General features: G+C 37.0%; 1 pseudogene; it reads left to right on the forward strand.

The window, feature by feature from the left end:
* Positions 1–2,307: 2,307 nt before the first annotated feature.
* LOC119530277 lies at positions 2,308–2,807 on the forward strand (annotated as a pseudogene).
* Positions 2,808–3,047: the final 240 nt, after the last annotated feature.

Consider the following 3,047-nt stretch of genomic DNA (forward strand, 5'->3'; position numbering starts at 1 on the left):
ACAAGTGGAAAATAGAAAAAAAAAAAAAAAAACCTAGTAAATTATTAAACAGCACAATATTAAATTGTTCCATATAACATTCTTTTATATATAAAAATCACAATAAGTTATATTAGATGGTGTCCCAAAATTGGATAGAATGGCAAACATATTTGGGTTTTGTGCATGTTGAGATAAAATGTGGATATGAACAAGATTCCCCTCTACTTGATTATAATTATGTTCATCAATATTTATTTAATTACTGTTCACATTAAAACTGTGATCTTCACATTTTCTGTATTTACAAGATAAGCAGGATAATTTAATCCCATGTCACAGATATGATTTATTTTCTTTGCCTCACTGGGGAGATGTTCTAATTCCCATGGATTATGGAGAATTACATATGGTTTCGTTATCTTTGTTCAAATATTATTGAATTGTTGACTTGATGGTGACTGTACAACACAAGCTAATAAAAAAATGTTCTTTATTTTGATTCCAAGAAGTCATTAGGATTAACAAGTTAATGTTTTTCAAATTACTCTGAACACTCAAGTGTATGGTTCTGCACTAATACAAAGGATTGTCTGGTAAACCAAATTAACAGAAGTGAACAGTATGGCAAAACAAAAATCATCTGCTTTTGGGAATTAAGTAATTATGTATAATTAATGGAAAGGAATAATAATTAGTGAATACATAGTACTTACATGATAATCAGTCAACACTTTAAAAATAATTAACTTTCCTAATGACCATTTTCAACAAAATTAATGTAGTTTGCATGAGTAGCTGGTGACAACTAAAATACTAATAGCTCTTCATTACAGCACAGCCAGAGGGGGTGGAAAGAATATGGTGAAAGAAAACCTTCATGTTTTCCATTAGCATATTCCTCATCATTCTTTTGCTGAAGAATAATAATTCCTCTTCAGCTTTGGTCAAATTAAGTACACAAATTTAACATACTCTTTCTATAGATATACACACACATATATAAATATATATCATACATACATATAACATAAATATCAACTCATATATATTTATAATTACTGCATGTAAATGCCACTCAGTTCAGAGAAGGAATTTTAAAATGATCTCAGTATCATCTCTGATATTTTCTCTTTCATTCTCCTTATATTCAGTCAATTACCAATTTGCATATTTTTCTTCCCTTTCTACATATTTCAGTCTTTTTATCCCCCATGCTCCCATCACTACAAGTCTGATCACCTTGAGGTATCTTGCTTCAGTTTTTAACTCCTACAGTTCATCTTATACATAGTCATCAACCTTCTTTCCCTATGCAATACATGGTTTCCAACCAGGTCCTACTCCACTCAAACATTAACATTGCCTACAAGAATAAGTCCAAACTGACATTCAATATGATCAATACAAACCCAAGTTCCTTCTGCAATCTTAACTCATTCTTCTATACTTGCTCTTTACAGTTTCTTGAATGAATTAAGTCTACTTCCTTATTATCCTAAAGTCAATAGTTCAGATACCCAGTGATAAGATGATGATCAAACTTCAAAATAGTCTAAGTAACCAGATATTATAATGGTTGTTCTAGTTTGCTAACGCTGCCAGAATGCAAAACACCAGAGATGGATTGGCTTTTATAAAAGGGGGTTTATTTGGTTACACAGTTACAGTCTTAAGGCCATAAAGTGTCCAAGGTAACACATGAGCAATTGGGTACCTTCACCAGAGGATGGCCAATGGTGTCTGGAAAACCTCTGTTAACTGGGAAGGCATGTGGCTTGCATCTGCTCCAAAGTTCTGGTTTCAAAATGGCTTTCTCCCAGGATGTTCCTCTCTAGGCTGCATTTCCTCAAAAATGTCACTCTTAGTTGCACTTGGGGTATTTGTCCTCTCTTAGCTTCTCTGGAGCAAGAGTCTGCTTTCAATGGCCGTCTTCAAATTCTCTCTCATCTGCAGCCCCTGTGCTTTCTTCAAAGTGTCCCTCTTGGCTGTAGCAGCTTGCTCCTTCTGTGTGATCTTATATAGTGTGCCAGTAATTTAATTCAGACCCACCCAATGGGCGAGCCAACACCGCCATTCAAATTATCCAATCAGAGTCATCACCCACAGCTGGGTGGGGCATATCTCCACAGAAACACTCAAAGAATTTCAATCTAATCAACACCAAAAGGTCTGCCCACACAAGATTACATCAAAGATTATGGTGTTTGGGGGACACAATACATTCAAACTGGCACAATGGTCTTCCAAACTATGATGTATTATCTCATGAAGATTAGTACTGAGGGCCTTGCAGATGCCACCACCCACCGCCGCAGTACCCTTCTAGCATCTATGGTCAACCCCACCATGTTTTTCGCCATCACCGTCAACGGGAAACCTTGGGGCCATGTCTCCTTTGAGCTGTTTGCAGACGAAGTTCCAAAGACAGTAGAACATTTTCATGATCTGAACACTGTGGAGAAAGGATTTGGTTATAATGATTCTTGCTTTCACAGAATTATTCCTGGGTTTATGTGCCAGGGTGGTGACTTCACACACCATAATGGCATAGGTGGCAAGTCCGTCTATGAGGAGAAGTCTGAGGATGAGAACTTCATCCTGAAGCATATGGCTCCTGGCATCTTGTCCATGGCCAGTGCTGGACCCAGAACAAATGGTTCCCAGTTTTTCATCTGCGCCACTAAAACTGAGTGTTTGGATGGCAAGCAGTGGTCTTCAGTAAGGTGAAAGAGGGCATGAATATCATGGAAGCCATGGAGCACTTTGGGTCCAGGAATGGCAAGACCAGCAAAAAGATCACCATTGCTGACTGTGGACAAGTCTAATAAGTTTGATTTGCATTTTGTCTTAACCACCAGAATATTCTTCTGTAGTTCATGAGAGTGTCCCACCTCCCCCAGTCTGCTTTCAGTATCCTATCATCTTTGTGCTCTCAATGCAGTTCTTTGGGTTCTACATTATCTTCCCCCTTCCAAGTCAAGCTGGATTGCAGAGTTAAGTTTATGATTATGAAATAAAAACTTAAACAACAACAACAAAAAGATTAGTATTCAGATAAATAGTTA

The sequence above is a fragment of the Choloepus didactylus genome, chromosome 1, assembly GCF_015220235.1.
Source record: "Choloepus didactylus isolate mChoDid1 chromosome 1, mChoDid1.pri, whole genome shotgun sequence".
Lineage (NCBI taxonomy): Eukaryota > Metazoa > Chordata > Mammalia > Pilosa > Megalonychidae > Choloepus > Choloepus didactylus.